This window comes from Urocitellus parryii, unplaced genomic scaffold (genome assembly GCF_045843805.1).
Source record: "Urocitellus parryii isolate mUroPar1 unplaced genomic scaffold, mUroPar1.hap1 Scaffold_79, whole genome shotgun sequence".
NCBI classification, from domain to species: domain Eukaryota; kingdom Metazoa; phylum Chordata; class Mammalia; order Rodentia; family Sciuridae; genus Urocitellus; species Urocitellus parryii.
The window spans coordinates 203450-213720 of NW_027554171.1; positions in this window are offsets into that span (position 1 = coordinate 203450).

The following is a 10271-nucleotide window of genomic DNA, read 5'->3' on the forward strand; positions in this document are numbered from 1 at the left end:
ATACCATCTAGCCTCATTAAATTAAAAAAAGCAAAACAAAAACAACAACAACAACAAAATAGGGCCCTGAGCCAAACCAAAAAAAAAAAAAAAATTCAAATACCACTCCATATTTTACACTTGGCCTTGAACACACCTTGTAAGTATTGCTGAGAAATAAAGTTGATGGTGCCAATTTTGTAGTCTGGTAGTGATTTGCACTGCTCACCAATGACTTCTGGCTTTTCATCTTCTGGGAACGTGCAGGATTGCACTTCCAGATCACATGACTAGTCCTGACCAAAGAGTGTGCATGGAAGGAGTTTGTGCCATGTCTGGGTGGAGCATTTAATGCTAGTGAGAGACAAGCCTAAAATATGTCTCTCTGATAGGACAAACAATAATGCCCTTTAAGGTGTTTTCTCCATTGAGCAGAGCCCTCAACCAAACTATCATGGTTGCAAAATGTGAGCAAAACACAGATCTTTTTGATTTTAAGCCATTGATATTTGGGGGTTAATAACTATCATAGCTTGTTCTAGTCTATCCTGACTGATTTAGCTAGCCTCCTATATCCATAGTTCAACCAGTTGAGGATCAAAAACTTTCTTTAAAAAAATGCTTTGATGGCTGGGGCTATAGCTCAGTGGCAGAGTGCTTGCCTAGCATGTGTGAGGCACAGGATTGGATCCTTTCATTGCATAAAAATAAACAAATAAAATAAAGGCATGCTCTTCATTGACAACTACAAAAATGAAAGTAAAAATATTTTTTAAAAACTGAATTTATGGGATAGGGTGGTGGCTCAGTGGTAGAGCACTTGCCTAGCATATGTGATGCACTGGGTATGATCCTCAGTCCCACATTTAAAAAAACAGATAAAACAAACAAATAAAATAAAGGTATTGTGTCCATATGTAACTAAAAATATTTTAAAAACTGCATTTTTACTGAACATGTATAGACATTTCTTCTTGTCATTATTTCCTAAACAATACATTATAACAACTATTTTCATAGAATTTACATTGTACTATGTTTATAAGTAATTTAGAGGTGATTCAAAATGTACCAAAATATTTATAGGTTATACAAATATTACGCCACTTTGTATAAAGTGTTGAACATCCATGGATTTGGGAGTCCAGGAGAGGTTCTGAAACCAGACTCTCAAGGATACTGAGGGACAACTGTACATACAGTATGATTGTTTACTCATTGATTCAAACATTTTTCTGCCCAGCTGGTCAAGAGTAAAAGCTTAAGCCAAAGTCCTGAAGGTCCTAGTTTAATACATCTGGGATGGGGAACAGACCTGTGCAGCTTTCTGGTACTCCCAAGTGATTCTAATGGTCTAGCAAGGCTGAGATTCCTGCATGGCTACATCTTGTGATGGTAGATTAAAATATGGTGTCTACACTTGAGGGCTACCTAGACTGAGAGGACAAGCCCAGAGCCAGAAAAATCACACTACTAAGAGGGTAAATTACCGGAAATATGCAAAAGTAAGTAAGAATATAGAAGCAATTGATGAATAATAAAGCTTTACATGTAATAGAAAGTAGATATGCTTCTTGGAAAATCCATTCATCACATGTAGTAGATATTAGATATTCTTCTTGACAAATCCATTCATCAACTCTGTGAATCCAGAGCAGGTACCCAAGCTGTCAGTTTAACATGTAGATTATTATCCATCACTATGCTTCCAGTTATGTAAAACAAAGCTTAGAAAACCTCTAAAGATGTGGTGCAGGGTCAAAATAGTTAGTACATGGCTCAATTGGACTCCAGATCCAGGCTTTTATCTATCTAGGGCCCAATGCCTTGGCTGATTCATTTAAGGCCCCTGCTTCTCTTCCAGTTTTCTCTCTGCCATGCTACTTACTGCACAGTGCTTTGGCTCCTGCTGCCATGTCTGTCTGGCGTGCCCTACTTCAATTCTCACCACCTTGTTTCTGAACCTCAGCCAGGTCATTGAATACGGGGTTGGGTGGCCCAATCCCTGGTGCTATGACTGCCCCCATCAGCACATTCCTTTACTGGCTCACTGAGCACCTCTATCATTAGATTGCAGTTGGGTCTCAGTTTCTTTTCTCTGAGTCATGTAAGTAGCATTGGGGACACTGTGCTAAAGCACCAGCGATGGCCACATGAATGCTTACCTTGGCTAAATCAAATCGCTGCAACCCACAAGACTGATCCTTCCAACAAGAACACACAGTAAAATATTTATGAAAGGCCTTTGTTTTCTTGTAGTTTTGCAACCACTGTACAATTCTCCACCTTTGTGAATCTCAGTTGTCAGATGTAAAATGGACTAATGGGAGTACCTGCCTCACGGTTGTAAGAATTTATTAAGATGAAAACTTAAGTGTCTTGCCTGTTCATAAGGGAGACATGAACTAAATTCCAACCACATTGGTTGTTATGAGCATCTTCTTATTAAACCACTGGTATTATCCCTACTCAGCATGCCCCTAAAGACATTGTCATTAATATTATCACTCATACATCCCACCAAGTCTAAGTGGCTGTGCTAAACATTCCTTCCTAGAATGTATAGTATTCTCAGAATCCTCAAAAATGAGTTCTTCACATTCTTGTGATGGTTCAGTGTCCCAATCATGAATTATCTCCCTGGTACCTCCAGGAAGCTGCCCAGTGCATTCTCAGGAAGTGTGTGGCTGCTAAACAGTTCCATTCAGGCTCTTTGGATATGGCTAAGAAAACATAGGTTCTCCTTAGGCTCCCACTTTCACTGACCTTCTCCCCACTATGGGTGTTTCCAATTCATTTATGGTCAGCCCAGGCCACTGTGGAGGTGACCCCTACCTCTCCCTGCAGGAGGGTCAGGGTGGCAGTCAAACAGTCCTGTGGACTTCTGGAATCATTGATAACTCTAAAAGGAATAATACTTGCACCAAGCTTATTTTCATTCTTACTAGAAGGAACTCAAAGAATGGGGATTTCAGTTGGGAATAATAATACTCCATCGGCCCTCAGAGTGATCTAATCTTGTTTCCCTTCCTTCCTCATTTTTCAGATATCTGAAGCACAGTAGGCCAAATTGGGGTTTTGGTGAGGCATTCCAGTTGAGGTTGCCTGTTGAACAAGTCTGGGCTATTATAAAAGGACAGGAAAAGAGTTAATTTTCCCACACCCCAAATGTCATCAGAACAGGCAACCTATGAGGGAAACCAAAGCTCAAGCCACAAAATAAAGAAAAATGTAAATTTGGCTTTCTGATTAAAAATATTCTGAAGACCCAATTTGATTGAGTGGTGTTTGCTGAGATCCGATCCTCAGCACCACATACCAACATGATGTTGTGTCCGCCGAGAACTAAAAATAAATATTAAAAATTCTCTCTCTCTCTCTCTCTCTCTCTCTCTCTCAAAAAAAAAAAAAAAAAAAAAGAAGAGACCAGAAATCAATGAAGAGATAAAGAGGTGGCCCAAGAGGCAGGTTGTCTCCAGGCAGGCCAGTGGCCAAAATGAGAGGACCTCAGAGTGGAAATTTTCCCCAGAGGGCTGGAGCAAGAAATAACTTTTTTTTTCAGAACTATGTTCACAAACAACTGCTTAAATAAATTTTCAATCCCATATCATCTGTCTCATTTGGCTGGAACAACAAGCTTACATTCCACAGCCTGGGCTTACCCTTCTGCACTCCACTGCCAATAAAGCATAAAGAGTGTGATTAGTTCTTTTTGCATGAAGAAGGACCATTAAATCAGTTGGCTTCTCTTTTATGTAGCTTCTTACAACAATATCTACCAACCTATCTTGTGTTCTTGTGTCATGCACAATCGAGGAACATTTTTTCACAATTTAGGAATACGTAAGCACCAGCCTTTTAATTAAAAAAAAGAAAAGGAAAAACAAATTCCACAGTTACAAGTAAGGAAAGAGGACATTTGGTGGGTGCAGTAGTGCAGGCCTGTGATTCCAATTACTCAGGAAGCTGAGGCAGCAGGATGGAAAGTCTGTGACCAGTTTCAGCAACTTACTGAGACCCTGTTGCAAAATGAAATAAAAAGGGTTGGGGTTGTAGCCCAGTGGTAGAGTACCCCTGAGTTCAATCCTCAGTACAAAAAAAGAAAAAGGAAAAGAAAAAAGATGGCGTTAGGATGAACACTGTGGTGATGAATTGAAATTAGTAGTAAAAATATGAACTAAAGATTTTTGAAGAAAGGAAAAAGAAAACAAAGAAAAAGAGATGTATGTGTATGGATGCATTTATAGGTTTAACATAGTTCCAAATTCTGAACACTAAGAGGACTTAGAACTTTTTTTTTCCATAGCAATGAGCAGGACAGATCTCCACCCAGATCTGGCTTCTAAATACCATTCTCCAATAATAGAGACCAGGGCTCTTTAAGAAATGCTTGATCCCAGAACTGGAGCAGGGAAAATGTAAAATAATCCTGGAAATCCTTGTGGTGGCAGAAAATAGAGAGATGCTTAATAAGGAATAGGGGATTGATTTTTTTAAAATGGTACATTATAATTACATATACCAGGAGGATTTATTGTGACATATTTGGAATGCATGCAGCATAACTTGGTCAATTTGACAGGGACTTATTGAAAGGATTCAGGAAACAATCTGAAAGAGTTCCCAACAGCCAAGTTAGAACAGTTTGAGCAAATACATAATGGTAGTATTTGATTATAAATTATAGAATTAAACATATAACCATAGCCCATATGAATAGTAAAAAATAGGAAATGAAAGAATAGAGAAAGAGCAAGTTGTTTCCTTAAAGAAAATTACAGTTCATAAATAAAGAAATGATGAGAAAAATAAAAACAAAATAACTTTTAGGAGACCATAATAATAATTGTTATTGGTAAGATCTGTGAATAAATGCCAAAATTTAAGTGAGCAAAAGCAAAGTTATTTTTTTCCCTCTAGTACTGGGAATTTAACCCAGGGCCTCACCCATGACAGGCCAGTTTTCTAGCACTGAGCCACATCCTCTAAGTGAGTAAAAATTGAGGGAGAAATAATATATTCTCAAGGTATCTCCCAAAATATATTTATTAATTACAAAGAAAGAAATAGTAAGCTCATAGTAAGAAATACAAAAAGCATCACATTAATCAAATAATTGAAATTAATATCACTCCTAACCAGTCATGCTGATGTGTCCCTCTTCCCACCAAATAATTCCATAATGACCTTTCACCTCTGTGACATCTCCCTATAAAACCCATAACTCTGCCCAGTCATAAGTAAACACCAAACCCAAAAGGAGAGACTTTGTGCAAAACATATGACCAGCAACTTTCTAAAGGGTCATGGTCATAAAAGACTAGGAGAGACCGAGGCATTGCCACCAATTTGAAGAGAGTAAGGAGTCATCATGAATAAATGCAACCCAAGCTCCCAGACAGAAACAGGACCTTAAAGGAAAATTGGTGAAATGCTGTTAAGAACTTCACCTGCTTATTTCTACACCTTTTTCCTTGCTGTTACAAATGTGTACAATTATCTGTGAATATATATATATATATATATATATATATATATATATATATATATATATACACACACACACACACACACACACACACTTATTCATGCCTAAAAGAAAGTTATCTAACAAATGCATTTTTTTTCTCTAAGGGATATCACAGGAACGTAGGAATCAATCAGCATTTCCTTATGCATGGGGCCATTTTAAATAGCAAAATCATAAAAGGAAGCCCAAAAGGGTTAAATGATTCGACACTAAGTAGCGTAAGAAAAGTACACATGTTTACAGTATGATAGCTGAACTGAGAAGAAAGAGAGTGGATTTATTTCAGCTATCATACTGTAAACATGGAAACATGAGCTTCAGATGACAAATTTGTTGCTGCCCTATGCATATCTGTAAATGATTGCAAAAATGAAAAATTGTTGGTTCTGGATTTACAAATAAATTGTAGTGACTAATAAAGTACACAAATGTGCAACCTACTAATAACAAGAATCGAACATAGTGCCTCACATGTGCCAGAAAAGTGCACCTCTGCTGACCACGCCCCAGCTCCTTTTTCCCTCTTTTGAGATGTTGGGGATTGAACCTCCCAAGTTAGGCAAGTGCTCTAGCACTGACTACATAATATAATGCAATATAAAGCCCTTTTTCCATTTTATTACCTCTAAATGTATCAAACTTGAAATAAAATAACTTTCTATCCTAGCTATGATAATAGTATGGTTGGTGGGATGAATATATTTAAAAATACTAATTTTTTTCACGTTATTTTTTTTTCTAGGAAACAATTTTTCCATCCCAAATTACTAATGAGCATGAGACACTGATAACGGTGAAGAAACATTTTGCTACTTCTAGCTCATGCATAAGATACCTAAGGGGCCTGTTCCCAGAGAGTTCTTATGGAGAAAGCCATTTGGATGGTAAAATTTAATTAAAATAGTTGCTTTGGTTGTTATAGCCATTTTCTCAATTTAGCAGGAGTAAATTCATTTCTCACAATGTACTAATTGCAACTCATGAGTCTACAAGACTAAGTTGCTAATCCATTTTCCATTTTAATTTCACTATTTTAGTGGTTTTTCTTAAAAGAAACATTAATTTCTGACAAGTCACAAATGAAAAAAATAAATCTGTATGGACAAGTGTAGTAGTATTTCTAAGCTATACCTGTAAAATAATAGCCAGAACAAAATCTGAATGCTAAAGATTCACTTTAGTCTTCACTTTATTTGAATTTGTTCTTTGAGAAAGTTCAAAGGAATCAGGTGAAAAACTCTCTTCCCTATTAACATATATAACTATGCTGGGGGAAAAGGGCAAATCTATTTGTTGATTATTAAGGATATTTAGACAAATTACTATTCTTACTAGTTCTGTCTTTTTCTCAATTGCCAATTTCACTCCTTTTGTTTCTTGTGCCCTTAAACATATCACCTGATTGCCTTGTATCATAAGCTATTTCTGGCTCCTTTCTTTCCTTCATATTAAAAAAAATGTACCTGGGATTCTTCAGTTTTTCAAAATATTAGTGTCTTTTTTTTAAAAGCTGGAATTTGAATCTTTTTTGGTTTGTTATTAAAATGGGAACTGTCATTTGGAAAATTAATAGAGCCACAAGTTTCCTTGTTAAGAGGTTATTTTTTAAATCTAAATTTAACTCTCTCACATTCATATTTTATGGCATAACTTAGCCTCATCCCAATTGAATTTTTAAGTAGTATTCAATTCTCTATGGAAGCATCAGTGAAATGCAGATGTACTGTAAAAATATCAGCATGATATTGTGATCATGATAACTTGTATTATATGATATTTTTTTAAAAAATATGGTATATAAATCTGTAGTAGTGAATGTTTATATATAGCATCTCATTACTGTTTCTCCTCGTATTTATAATATGGAATTGTGAAGGACATATTTTAGGTAATTAAGCACTTACTATATGTCAGTCACTATCCTAGACATGGGGGTAAAACCATTCCTTTGACAGTTATAGTAGAAATTTTGTCTCCTTCTCACCATTTGTACTTAAAGTAACCCACATTATTAAAATGCTCAATTCTCCTATGTCATTTTCTTTCTAATAATTTTTAAATGTTATGCCAACCTGGAATGATTTTCATATCCTTCAATTGAAGAAGAGATGATGTCTATTTTAGGGTAGGAAAACAATATGAAAAGGTAATTGACTCATACAAAATTATAACAAATCAGTGATTGACTTTTGACTGATCTTAATCAAGACACTTTTAATATGATATTTATTTTCTTCCCTAAACACTTGCTTTATTACCAAACATTATTTCCATCTGAAACCCAAGTATTTAGGGAAGAAAAGAATCTTGAGAATAATCCATGCAAATATTTTTCATTTTTTATTAAGTGAGATGGAGAGAAATGAGATTGAGGTGTATGTTTTAAATTAGTAAATAGAGTTAATCTCAATACTATGATTACTTAAAATTGAAAAGAAGAAGTAACAAATTAATTTTGCAATCTAGTTTTTCTGTGTTGAAAACATGAAAGACTGCTAAACTGTCATCAAATTGGGACTAATATAATTATCAAAATAGGATTTATTTTTAAAATGATATTTGGAGATTCAAAATGTTTTATAGGCCATAAAATTAAATAAGTTATTTAACTAAAATAATGGAAAAATCCTAGCATGGAAATTCTCAGTACTGTACTCAGAAGATGAAAATAGACTGTTTCCATTTTTATAGATCTCAGTTTAAAAATTTTTTGAGAAGACAAAAATGTCCTGGGTCACTGCACATTATCAAATGGTAACTGAAATTTCAAAAATTGAACAAATTTTTATAATAGCTGAAATTGCCCATTAGATTTGATTTAGTATTATCATTTCCTTAAAACCATTTCTTTCTTTAAATTTTTTTTTCTAGAAATTTGTTGTATTCTTCAATAATACTTTAAGATTATTTTAAAATACTGATTTGTTTTCAAAAGAAAATAAACTTGTATTAAGAAAAACATCAAGATTTGTTTGTTATCATTTGTACCTCAGTGTAATAAACATTATGAGAGAAAAAAAAAGTTGTTCCACTGCCTTAGAATTGCTTAAAGTTCTAAAAGCATTTAAAAGATGTTGGGAGATTTAAAAATAATTAAATAGGAAAGGTATAATGGTTATCAATTCAAAATATTTAAAAGCAGGGAAAGGGTAAACTACTTCTGTACTTGGCAATATTTTTGACTCTTTTTTTTTTTCATGTGGTCCAAATTGCCACAGTAGAAGATGAACACTACTTATATGCAGGGCTAATGATCAATGGTTACATACTGGCCCAGCTCTACCTGCTGAGAAAATGTTGGTTGTACTCTGTATTTTATGATAAATCTCTGCTTTTCCTAGGCCCCATGTGAACCTTCACCAACTTCCTTCCTGTTGCCCCACCATTTTTTTTCTGTCTAGACTTTTCTCAAATCCAGCAACTAAGGATTAACATCTGTAGTCCAAAAGTTGTGTCTACAAGTCCAGCTCTAGACTAAGTCAGCATCCCTTCTGATTGGTCAATTCTTGTGTCATATTGGACTTCAAATATTGATTTTTTTTCATATCAGTTTTATATTTTTATTTAAAAATATGGATATATATATATATATATCGATTTTTTGACTATCACCCGTATAACAAGTATAAGTAATTATAAGACTCAGAAAATTATGCATGGTGGGACTGGGGTTGTGGCTTGGTGGTAGAGTGCTTGCCTAACATGTGAGGCACTGGGCTCAATCCTCAGCACCACATAAAAATAAATAAATAAAAATATTGTGTCAATCTACAATTAAAAATTTTAAAAAAAGAAAAGAAAAAAGAAAATGATGAGTGCCAAGTTGGGTGTGATGGTACATGCCTGTAATCCCAGCTACTTGGGAGACTGAGATAGGAAGATCACAAGTTGGAAGGCCAGCCTGAACAACTTATTAAGATCCTGTCCCAAAATTAAAAAAGGGCTTGTAATGTAGCTCAGTTGCAGAGCATCCCTAAGTTCAGTCCAATATTGAAAAGAAAAAAAAGTGATAGATGTCAAAGGAGAGCTACTAATCAGCTGCAGTATGAGGAATTGAAAAGGAAATGTTGTACTCCATAAGGACATAAGGGGAAATTTTGAAAGACTTTTGAACTTTTGAGACCCTGAGTTTTTGGACAGGTTTAAAAAAGGAGGTCATCACTGGCATACTAAAGAGCATTCTCCTTCATCTATTCATTTAGCAACATCTTCTGGGTGTTCATCATTAAAGGGCCATACAATATATTTAAGAACTAGAATTTCAGAATCAAACAGTCTTAAGTGAATCCCAGTTTTATCACTTAATACCTGTGTGACTTTGGTCTAGTAACCTGCCTCTTAGTACTACATATATAATGGGAATAATAATAGAACCTACTTTTTAGGGTTATCTAAGAACTAAGAATTCAGTGAGTTAATAATTGAAAACAATAGTTCTCAAACTTTAGTTCATATCTGAATCATCTGGAGGGCTTGTTAAAACACAGATTGCCAAGCCCCATCCCCAAATTTCTGATGTGAGAATTTGTATTTTAGACAAATTTGAGGTGATGCTCTCACTGCTGCTCTAGGAACATACTTTGAGGAACACTGATCTGAAATATTTAGAACAATGCCTGGCACATAATATACTCTATGTAGATGTTGACCATTTATGCCTTCACTCTTTATCCTTGACTGTTTAATCTGTACCAGACATTGTGCCTAGACACTGGATACAAATGAGATGATATACAAATGAGATGAAGATGTGATTCCTCCT